This window comes from Prunus avium, chromosome 7, assembly GCF_965620075.1.
Source record: "Prunus avium chromosome 7, drPruAviu1.hap1.1, whole genome shotgun sequence".
NCBI lineage: Eukaryota > Viridiplantae > Streptophyta > Magnoliopsida > Rosales > Rosaceae > Prunus > Prunus avium.
The window spans coordinates 18,569,601-18,581,616 of NC_142290.1; positions in this window are offsets into that span (position 1 = coordinate 18,569,601).

Sequence of the window (12,016 nt, forward strand, 5' to 3'; positions counted from 1 at the left end):
ATTAGGAACGAACTGCCGTTGAACTTGAATTGTCCAATTTCTCACACCTATTGATTTCGGATCGAGCCCAAAACTTGGGCAACATCATAATATGGTGGGAGCAGTCATTTGGTGAGTTTTGAGTGAAATCCAACTACTAGAGTATGGAATACACCAACCACTCCAATTAGGAACGAACTGCCGTTGAACTTGAATTACCAATTTCTCACACATATTCATTTCGGATCAAGCCCCAAACTTGGGCAACATCATAATATGGTGGGAGGAGTCATTTGGTGAGTTTTCAGTGAAATCCAATCGCTAGACGTATGGAATACACCAACCACTCCAATTAGGGTCGAACTGCCGTTGAACTTGAATTGTCCAATTTCTCACACCTATTGATTTCGGATCGAGCCCAAAACTTGGGCAACATCATAATATGGTGGGAGGAGTCATTTGGTGAGTTTTGAGTGAAATCCAATCGCTAGAAGTATGGAATACACCAACCACTCCAATTAGGAACGAACTGCCGTTGAACTTGAATTGTCCAATTTCTCACACCTATTGATTTCAGATCGAGCCCAAAAGTTGGGCAACATCATAATATGGTGGGAGGAGTCATTTGGTTAGTTTTGAGTGAAATCCAATCCCTAGAAGTATGGAATACACCGACCACTCCAATTAGGAACGAACTGCCGTTGAACTTGAATTGTCCAATTTTGGAACACCTATTCATTTCGGATCGAGCCCAAAACTTGGGCAACATCAGAATATGGTGGGAGGAGTCATTTGGTGAGTTTTAAGTGAAATCCAATCACTAGAAGTGTGGAATACATCTACCACTTCAATTAGGAACGAACTGCTGTTGAACTTGAATGGTCCAATTTCTGACACCTATTGATTTCGGATTGGGCCCAAAACTTGGGCAAAATCATAATATGGTGGGAGGAGTCATTTGGTGAGTTTTGAGTGAAATCCAATCGCTAGAAGTATGGAATACACCAACCACTCCAATGAGGAACGAACTGCCGTTGAACTTGAATTGTCCAATTTCTCACACCTATTGATTTCGGATCGAGCCCAAAACTTGGGCAACATCATAATATGGTGGGAGGAGTCATTTGGTGAGTTTTGAGTGAAATCCAATCGCTAGAAGTATGGAATACACCAACCACTCCAATTAGGAACGAACTGCCGTCGAACTTGAATTGTCCAATTTGGAACACCTATTGATTTCGGATCGAGCCCAAAACTTGGGCAACATCATAATATGGTGGGAGGAGTCATTTGGTGAGTTTTGAGTGAAATCCAATCGCTAGAAGTATGGAATACACCAACCACTCCAATTAGGAACGAACTGCCGTTGAACTTGAATTGTCCAATTTCTCACACCTATTGATTTCGGATCGAGCCCAAATCTTGGGCAACATCATAATATGGTGGGAGGAGTCATTTGGTGAGTTTTGAGTGAAATCCAATCGCTAGAAGTATGGAATACAACAACCACTCCAATTAGGAACGAACTGCCATTGAACTTGAATTGTCCAATTTGGAACACCTATTGATTTCGGATCGAGCCCAAAACTTGGGTAACATCATAATATGGTGGGAGGAGTCATTTGGTTAGTTTTGAGTGAAATCCAATCCCTAGAAGTATGGAATACACCAACCACTCCAATTAGGAACGAACTGCCGTTGAACCTGAATTGTCCGATTTGGAACACCTATTGATTTCGGATTGAGCCCAAAACTTGGGAAACGTCATAATGTGGTGGGAGGAGTCCTTTTGTGAGTTTTCAGTGAAATCCAATCGCTAGAAGTATGGAATACACCAACCACTCCAATTAGGAACGAACTGCCATTGAACTTGAATTGTCCAATTTTTCACACCTATTGGTTTCGAATCGAGCCCAAAACTTGGGCAACATCATAATATGGTGGGAGGAGTCCTTTGGTGAGTTTTGAGTGAAATCCAATCTCTAGAAGTATGGAATACACCAACCACTCCAATTAGGAACGAACTGCCGTTGAACTTGAATTGTCCAATTTCTCACACCTATTGATTTCGGATTGAGCCCAAAACTTGGGCAACATCATAATATGGTGGGAGGAATCCTTTGGTGAGTTTTGAGTGAAATCCAATCGCTAGAAGTTTGGAATACACCAACCACTCCAATTAGGAACGAACTGCCATTGAACTTGAATTGTCCAATTTCTCACACCTATTGATTTCGAATCGAGCCCAAAACTTGGGCAACATCATAATATGGTGGGAGGAGTCGTTTGGTGAGTTTTGAGTGAAATCCAATCGCTAGAAGTATGGAATACACCAACCACTCCAATTAGGAACGAACTGCCGTTGAACTTGAATTGTCCAATTTGGAAAACCTATTGATTTCGGATCGAGCCCAAAACTTGGGCAACGTCATAATATGGTGGGAGGAGTCCTTTTGTGAGTTTTCAGTGAAATCCAATCCCTAGAAGTATGGAATACACCAAGCCCTCCAATTAGGAACAAACTGCCGTTGAACTTGAATTGTCCAATTTCTCACACCTATTGATTTCGGATTGAGCCCATAACTTGGGCAACATCATAATATGGTGGGAGGTGTGATTTGGTGAGTTTTGAGTAAAATCCAATCGCTAGAAGTATGGAATACAACAAACACTCCAATTAGGAACGAACTGCCGTTGAACTTAAATTGTCCAATTTCGAACACCTATTGATTTTGGATCGAGCCCAAAACTTGGGCAACATCATAATATGGTGGGAGGAGTCATTTGGTGAGTTTTGAGTGAAATCCAATCGCTAGAAGTATGGAATACACCAACCACTCCAATTAGGAACGAACTGCCATTGAACTTGAATTGTCCAATTTCTCACACCTATTGATTTCGAATCGAGCCCAAAACTTGGGCCACATCATAATATGGTGGGAGGAGTCCTTTGGTGAGTTTTGAGTGAAATCCAATCGCTAGAAGTATGGAATACACCAACCACTCCAATTAGGAACGAACTGCCGTTGAACTTGAATTGTCCAATTTCTCACACCTATTGATTTCGGATCGAGCCCCAAACTTGGGCAACATCATAATATGCTGGGAGGAGTCATTTTGTGAGTTTTGAGTGAAATCCAATCGCTAGAAGTATGGAATACACCAACCACTCCAATTAGGAACGAACTGTCGTTGAACTTGAATTGTCCAATTTCTCACACCTATTGATTTCGGATCGAGCCCAAATCTTGGGCAACATCATAATATGGTGGGAGGATTCATTTGGTGAGTTTTGAGTGAAATCCAATCGCTAGAAGTATGGAATACACCAACCACTCCAATTAGGAACGAACTGCCGTTGAACTTGAATTGTCCAATTTCTGACACGTATTGATTTCGGATTGAGCCCAAAACTAGGGCAACATCATAATATGGTGGGAGGAGTCCTTTTGTGAGTTTTCAGTGAAATCCAATCGCTAGAAGTATGGAATACACCAACCACTCCAATTAGGAACGAACTGCCGTTGAACTTGAATTGTCCAATTTCTCACACCTATTGATTTCGGATCGAGCCCAAAACTTGGGCAACATCATAATTTGGTGGGAGGAGTCATTTGGTGAGTTTTGAGTGAAATCCAATCGCTAAAAGTGTGGAATACACCAACCACTCCAATTAGGAACGAACTGTCGTTGAACTTGAATTGTCCAATTTCTGACACCTATTGATTTCGGATTGAGCCCAAAACTTGGGCAACATCCTAGTACGGTGAGAGGTGTCATTTTGTGAGTTTTGAGTGAAATCCAATCGCTAGAATTATGGAATACACCAACCACTCCAATTAGGAACGAACTGCCATTGAACTTGAATTGTCCAATTTCTCACACCTATTGATTTCGGATCGAGCCCCAAACTTGGGCAACATCATAATGTGGTGGGAGGAGTCATTTGGTGAGTTTTGAGTGAAATCCAATCGCTAGAAGTATGGAATACACCAACCACTCCCATTAGGAACGAACTGCCGTTGAAATTGAATCGTCCAATTTCTAACACCTATTGATTTCGGATCGAACCCCAAACTTGTGCAACATCATAATATGGTGGGAGGAGTCCTTTGGTAAGTTTTGAGTGAAATCCAATCGCTAGAAGTATGGAATACACCAACCACTCCAATTAGGAACGAACTGCCGTCGAACTTGAATTGTCCAATTTCTCACACCTATTGATTTCGGATCGAGCCCAAAACTTGGGCAACATCATAATATGGTGGGAGGAGTCCTTTGGTGAGTTTTGAGTGAAATCCAATCGCTAGAAGAATGGAATACACCAACCACTCCAATTATGAACGAACTGCCGTTGAACTTGAATTGTCCAGTTTCTCACACCTATTGATTTCGGATGGAGCCCAAAACTTGGGCAACATCATAATATGGTGGGAGGATTCCTTTGGTGAGTTTTGAGTGAAATCCAATCGCTAGAAGTATGGAATACACCAACCACTCCAATTAGGAACGAACTGCCGTTGAACTTGAATTGTCCAATTTCTCACACCTATTGATTTCGAATCCAGCCCCAAACTTGGGCAACATCATAATATGGTGGGAGGAGTCATTTGGTGAGTTTTGGGTGAAATCCAATCGCCAGAAGTATGGAATACACCAACCACTCCAATTAGGAACGAACTGCCGTTAAACTTGAATTGTCCAATTTGGAACACCTATTGATTTCGGATCGAGCCCAAAACTTGGGCAACATCCTAATATGGTGAGAGGAGTCATTTGTGAGTTTTGAGTGAAATCCAATCGCTAGAAGTATGGAATACACCAACCACTCCAATTAGGAACGAACTGCCGTTGAACTTGAATTGTCCAATTTGGAACACCTATTGATTTCGAATCGAGCCCAAAACTTGGGCAACATCATAATATGGTGGGAGGAGTCCTTTGGTGAGTTTTGAGTGAAATCCAATCGCTAGAAGTATGGAATACACCAACCACTCCAATTAGGAACGAACTGCCGTTGAACTTGAATTGTCCAATTTCTCAGACCTATTGAGTTCGGATCGAGCCCCAAACTTGGGCAACATCATAATATGGTGGGAGGAGTCATTTGGTGAGTTTTGAGTGAAATCCAACCGCTAGAATTATGGAATACACCAACCACTCCAATTAGAAACGAACTGCCGTTGAACTTGAATTGTCCAATTTCTCACACCTATTGATTTCGGATCGAGCCCCAAACTTGGGCAACATCATAATATGGTGGGAGGAGTCATTTGGTGAGTTTTGAGTGAAATCCAACCGCTAGAATTATGGAATACACCAACCACTCCTGTTTGGAACGAACTGCCGTTGAACTTGAATTGTCCAATTTCTCACACCTATTATTTCGGATCGAGCCCAAAACTTGGGCAACATCATAATATGGTGGGAGGAGTCATTTGGTGAGTTTTGAGTGAAATCCAATCACTAGAAGTGTGGAATACACCAACCACTCCAATTAGGAACGAACTGCCGTTGAACTTGAATGGTTAAATTTCTCACACCTATTGATTTCGGATCGAGCCCAAAACTTGGGCAACATCATAATATGGTGGGAGGAGTCATTTGGTAAGTTTTGAGTGAAATCCAATCGCTAGAAGTGTGGAATACACCAACCATTCCAATTAGGAACGAACTGCCGTTGAACTTGAATTGTCCAATTTCTCACACCGATTGATTTCGGATCGAGCCCAAAACTTGGGCAACATCATAATATGTTGGGAGGAGTCATTTGGTGAGTTTTGAGTGAAATCCAATCGCTACAAGTGTGCAATACACCAACCACTCCAATTAGGAACGAACTGCTGTTGAACTTGAATTGTTAAATTTCTCACACCTATTGATTTCGGATCGAGCCCTAAACTTGGGCAACATCATAATATGGTGGGAGGATTCATTTGGTGAGTTTTGAGTGAAATCCAATCGCTAGAAGTATGGAATACACCAACCACTCCAATTAGGAACGAACTGCCGTTGAACTTGAATTGTCCAATTTCTGACACGTATTGATTTCGGATTGAGCCCAAAACTAGGGCAACATCATAATATGGTGGGAGGAGTCCTTTTGTGAGTTTTCAGTGAAATCCAATCGCTAGAAGTATGGAATACACCAACCACTCCAATTAGGAACGAACTGCCGTTGAACTTGAATTGTCCAATTTCTCACACCTATTGATTTCGGATCGAGCCCAAAACTTGGGCAACATCATAATGTGGTGGGAGGAGTCATTTGGTGAGTTTTGAGTGAAATCCAATCGCTAGAAGTATGGAATACACCAACCACTCCCATTAGGAACGAACTGCCGTTGAAATTGAATCGTCCAATTTCTAACACCTATTGATTTCGGATCGAACCCCAAACTTGTGCAACATCATAATATGGTGGGAGGAGTCCTTTGGTAAGTTTTGAGTGAAATCCAATCGCTAGAAGTATGGAATACACCAACCACTCCAATTAGGAACGAACTGCCGTCGAACTTGAATTGTCCAATTTCTCACACCTATTGATTTCGGATCGAGCCCAAAACTTGGGCAACATCATAATATGGTGGGAGGAGTCCTTTGGTGAGTTTTGAGTGAAATCCAATCGCTAGAAGAATGGAATACACCAACCACTCCAATTATGAACGAACTGCCGTTGAACTTGAATTGTCCAGTTTCTCACACCTATTGATTTCGGATGGAGCCCAAAACTTGGGCAACATCATAATATGGTGGGAGGATTCCTTTGGTGAGTTTTGAGTGAAATCCAATCGCTAGAAGTATGGAATACACCAACCACTCCAATTAGGAACGAACTGCCGTTGAACTTGAATTGTCCAATTTCTCACACCTATTGATTTCGAATCCAGCCCCAAACTTGGGCAACATCATAATATGGTGGGAGGAGTCATTTGGTGAGTTTTGGGTGAAATCCAATCGCCAGAAGTATGGAATACACCAACCACTCCAATTAGGAACGAACTGCCGTTAAACTTGAATTGTCCAATTTGGAACACCTATTGATTTCGGATCGAGCCCAAAACTTGGGCAACATCCTAATATGGTGAGAGGAGTCATTTGTGAGTTTTGAGTGAAATCCAATCGCTAGAAGTATGGAATACACCAACCACTCCAATTAGGAACGAACTGCCGTTGAACTTGAATTGTCCAATTTGGAACACCTATTGATTTCGAATCGAGCCCAAAACTTGGGCAACATCATAATATGGTGGGAGGAGTCCTTTGGTGAGTTTTGAGTGAAATCCAATCGCTAGAAGTATGGAATACACCAACCACTCCAATTAGGAACGAACTGCCGTTGAACTTGAATTGTCCAATTTCTCACACCTATTGAGTTCGGATCGAGCCCCAAACTTGGGCAACATCATAATATGGTGGGAGGAGTCATTTGGTGAGTTTTGAGTGAAATCCAACCGCTAGAATTATGGAATACACCAACCACTCCAATTAGGAACGAACTGCCGTTGAACTTGAATTGTCCAATTTCTCACACCTATTGATTTCGGATCGAGCCCCAAACTTGGGCAACATCATAATATGGTGGGAGGAGTCATTTGGTGAGTTTTGAGTGAAATCCAACCGCTAGAATTATGGAATACACCAACCACTCCTGTTTGGAACGAACTGCCGTTGAACTTGAATTGTCCAATTTCTCACACCTATTATTTCGGATCGAGCCCAAAACTTGGGCAACATCATAATATGGTGGGAGGAGTCATTTGGTGAGTTTTGAGTGAAATCCAATCACTAGAAGTGTGGAATACACCAACCACTCCAATTAGGAACGAACTGCCGTTGAACTTGAATGGTTAAATTTCTCACACCTATTGATTTCGGATCGAGCCCAAAACTTGGGCAACATCATAATATGGTGGGAGGAGTCATTTGGTAAGTTTTGAGTGAAATCCAATCGCTAGAAGTGTGGAATACACCAACCATTCCAATTAGGAACGAACTGCCGTTGAACTTGAATTGTCCAATTTCTCACACCGATTGATTTCGGATCGAGCCCAAAACTTGGGCAACATCATAATATGTTGGGAGGAGTCATTTGGTGAGTTTTGAGTGAAATCCAATCGCTACAAGTGTGCAATACACCAACCACTCCATTTAGGAACGAACTGCTGTTGAACTTGAATTGTTAAATTTCTCACACCTATTGATTTCGGATCGAGCCCTAAACTTGGGCAACATCATAATATGGTGGGAGGAGTCATTTGGTGAGTTTTGAGTGAAATCCAATCGCTACAAGTGTGCAATACACCAACCACTCCAATTAGGAACGAACTGCTGTTGAACTTGAATTGTTAAATTTCTCACACCTATTGATTTCGGATCGAGCCCAAAACTTAGGCAACAACTTAATTTGGTGGGAGGAGTCATTTGGTGAGTTTTGAGTGAAATCCAATCGCTAGAAGCATGGAATACACCAACCACTCCAATTAGGAACGAACTGCCGTTGAACTTGAATTGTCCAATTTCTCACACCTATTGATTTCGGATCGAGCACCAAAGTTGGGCAACATCATAATATGGTGGGAGGAGTCATTTGGTCCGTTTTGAGTGAAATCCAATCGCTAGAAGTATGGAATACACCAACCACTCCAATTAGGAACGAACTGCCGTTGAACTCTAATTGTCAAATTTGGAAAACCTATTGATTTCGTATCGAGCCCAAAACTTGGGCAACATCATAATACGGTGGGAGGAGTCATTCGGTGTGTTTTTAGTGAAATCCAATCACTAGAAGTTTGGAATACACCAACCACTCCAATTAGGAACGAACTGCCGTTGAACTTGAATTGTCTAATTTCTCACACCTATTGATTTCGGGTCGAGCCCCAAACTTGGGCAACATCATAATATGGTGGGAGGAGTCATTTGGTGAGTTTTGAGGGAAATCCAATCGCTGGAAGTATGGAATACACCAACCACTCGAATTAGGAACGAACTGCCGTTGAACTTGAATTGTCCAATTTCGAACACCAATTGATTTCGGATCGAGCCCAAAACTTGGGCAACATCATAATATGGTGGGAGGAGTCATTTGGTGAGTTTTGAGTGAAATCAAATCCCTAGAAGTATGGAATACACCAACCACTCCAATTAGGAACGAACTGCCGTTGAACTTGAATTGTCCAATTTCTCATACCTATTGATTTCGGATCCAGCCCCAAGCTTGGGCAACAACATAATGTGGTGGGAGGAGTCATTTGGTGAGTTTTGAGTGAAATCCAATCTCTAGAAGTGTGGAATACACCAACCCCTCCAATTAGGAACGAACTGCCGTTGAACTTGAATTGTCCAATTTCTCAAACCTATTGATTTTGGATCGAGCCCAAAACTTGGGCAACATCATAATATGGTGGGAGTAGTCATTTGGTTAGTTTTGAGTGAAATCCAATCGCTAGAAGTGTGGAATACACCAACCACTCCAATTAGGAACGAACTGCCGTTGTACTTGAATTGTCCAATTAGGAACACCTATTGATTTCGGATCGAGCCCAAAACTTGGGCAACATCATAATATGGTGGAAGGAGTCATTTGGTGAGTTTTGAGTGAAATCCAATCGCTAGAAGTGTGGAATACACCAACCACTCCAATTAGGAACGAACTGCCGTTGAACTTGAATTGTCCAATTTCTCACACCCATTGATTTCGGATCGAACCCAAAACTTGGGCAACATCATAATGTGGTGGGAGGAGTCATTTGGTTAGTTTTGAGTGAAATCCAATCTCTAGAAGTATGGAATACACCAACCACCCCAATTATAAACGAATTGCCGTTGAACTTGAATTGTCCAATTTGGAACACCTATTGATTTCGTATCGAGCCCAAAACTTGGGCAACATCATAATATGGTGGGAGGAGTCAATTGGCGAGTTTTGAGTGAAATCCAATCGCTAGAAGTATCGAATACACCAACCACTCCAATTAGGAACGAACTGCCGTTGAACTTGAATTGTCCAATTTGGAACACCTATTGATTTCGGAGCAAGCCCCAAACTTGGGCAACATCATAATATGGTGGGCGTAGTCATTTTGTGAGTTTTGAGTGAAATCCAATCTTTAGAAGTGCGGAATACACCAACCACTCCAATTAGGAACGAACTTCCGTTGAATTTGAATTGTCCAATTTCTCAAACCTATTGATTTCGGATCGAACCCAAAACTTGGGAAACATCATAATATGGTGGGAGGAGTCAATTGGTGAGTTTTGAGTGAAATCCAATCACTAGAAGTATAGAATACACCAACCCCTCCAATTAGGAACGAACTGCCGTTGAACTTGAATTGTCCAATTTCTCACACCTATTGATTTCGGATCGAGCCCAAAACTTGGGCGACATCATAATATGGTTGGAGGAGTCAATTGTTGAGTTTTGAATGAAATCCAATCGCTAGAAGTGTGGAATACACCAACCACCCCAATTAGGAACGAACTGCCGTTGAACTTGAATTGTCCAATTTCTCACACCTATTGATTTCGGATCGAGCCCAAAACTTGGGCAACATCATAATATGGTGGTAGGAGTCATTTGGTTAGTTTCGAGTGAAATCCAATTGCTAGAAGTATGGAATACACCAACCACCCCAATTAGGAACGACCTGCCGTTGAACTTGAATTGTCCAATTTCTCACACCTATTGATTTCGAATCGAGCCCAAAACTTGGGCAAGATCATAATATGGTGGGAGGAGTCCTTTGGCGAGTTTTGAGTGAAATCCAATCGCTAGAAGTATGGAATACACCAACCACTCCAATTAGGAACGAACTGCCGTTGAACTTGAATTGTCCAATTTCTCACACCTATTGATTTCGCATCGAGCCCAAAACTTGGGCGACATCATAATATGGTTGGAGGAGTCATTTGGTGAGTTTTGAATGAAATCCAATCGCTAGAAGTGTGGAATACACCAACCACTCCAATTAGGAACGAACTGCCGTTTAACTTGAATTGTCCAATTTGGAACACCTATTGATTTCGGATAGAGCCCAAAACTTGGGCAACATCATAATATGGTGGGAGGAGTCATTTGGTGAGTTTTGAGTGAAATCCAATCTCTCGAAGTATGGAATACAGCAACAACTCCAATTAGGAACGAACTGCCGTTGAACTCGAATTGTCCAATTTCTCACACCTATAGATTTCGGATCGAGCCCAAAACTTGGGCAACATCATAATATGGTGGGAGGAGTCATTTGGTGAATTTTGAGTGAAATCCAACCTCTAGAAGTATGGAATACACCAACCACTCCAATTTGGAACGAACTGCCGTTGAACTTGAATTGTCCAATTACTCACTCCTATTGATTTCGGATCGAGCCCAAAACTTGGGCAACATCATAATATGGTGGGAGGAGTCATTTGGTTAGTTTTGAGTGAAATCCAATCGCTAGAAGTATGGAATACACCAACCAATCCAATTAGGAACGAACTGCCGTTGAACTCTAATTGTCAAATTTGGAAGACCTATTGATTTCGGATCGAGCCCAAAACTTGGGCAACATCATAATATGGTGGGAGGAGTCATTTGGTGAGTTTTGAGTGAAATCCAATCGCTTGAAGTATGGAATACACCAACCACTCCAATTGGGAACGAACTTCCGTTGAACTTGAATTGTCCAATTTCTCACACCTATTGATTTCGGATCGAGCCCAAAACTTGGGCAACGTCATAATATGGTGGGAGGAGTCAATTGGTGAGTTTTGAGTGAAATCCAATCGCTAGAAGTATGGAATACACCAACCACTGCAATTAGGAACGAACTGCCGTTGAACTTGAATTGTCCAATTTGGAACACCTATTCATTTCGGATCAAGCCCAAAGCGTGGGCAACATCATAATATGGTGGGAGGAGTCATTTGGTGAGTTTTGAGTGAAATCCAATCGCTAGAAGTATGGCATACACCAACCACTCCAATTAGGAACGAACTGCCGTTGAACTTGAATTGTCCAATTTGGAACCCCTATTTATTTCGGATCGTGCCC